Genomic DNA, 723 nt, shown 5'->3' with positions numbered 1-723 from the left:
TTTATTATGAGAGAAATACACTTTTCAGAAAATAACCAGACAAAATTGACTGGCTTTAAGTATATAAATATTTTACAGGATAATTATTCTGCTTGCTGTTTTTAATGCTTAAATAAGAAATATAAAGCTATTTTTCCATTTTGCTTCAATTACAGTTTAAAATTTTTGACGAATTTCATTTTTAAAAGCTGTTTTGGACAGAATTATTTATAGGTCCATCAATGTAATAAAAATAGTCTGTAAATAAATGTATTAAATAATACATAACTTTACATTTTAGTATACTGTTTTACTTTTAAAGAGTCACAGTTTAACAATACAGTTTATAGTCCCCTAACCTTACTATATAACATTAAATTACTCTGTAGATTGATACAACAGATTTATTCCTTGTCAGAAATTGGTATGATTACTTTAAAAGTTGTCAAGCTAATGAATGAAAATTGGATAGAGGATGTATCAGATATTAAACTGACAAGAAGAGATACTACACTTGATCTTAGCCAAAATGCCAAGAAGAGATTGAAAATTGGAACTTTATGTAGCTCTAAGTTGTATCTTTCTAATTACTAGTGTGTAAGAACATCTTTTCATTTTTAGTAGTTGTTAAGCGTTTTCTCTTTTAAGTATATATCCTCTTTTTTCTCTTATGTTAATACCTTTCATTCTTGTTTATTTTTGAGAATTTGGTATTTCTTGAATAGTATTACTTTTTCCATGTAT

At 25.7% G+C, this 723-nt stretch overlaps 1 pseudogene; it reads right to left on the bottom strand.

Annotated features, from left to right (window-relative positions):
• Window positions 1-416: 416 nt before the first annotated feature.
• Window positions 417-523, bottom strand: LOC136173799 (U2 spliceosomal RNA; annotated as a pseudogene).
• Window positions 524-723: the final 200 nt, after the last annotated feature.

The sequence above is a fragment of the Muntiacus reevesi genome, chromosome 8 (genome assembly GCF_963930625.1).
Source record: "Muntiacus reevesi chromosome 8, mMunRee1.1, whole genome shotgun sequence".
Classification (NCBI taxonomy): Eukaryota; Metazoa; Chordata; class Mammalia; order Artiodactyla; family Cervidae; genus Muntiacus; species Muntiacus reevesi.
Note: the sequence above shows the minus strand (reverse complement) of the source record. Positions and strands in the feature narration are given on the sequence as shown.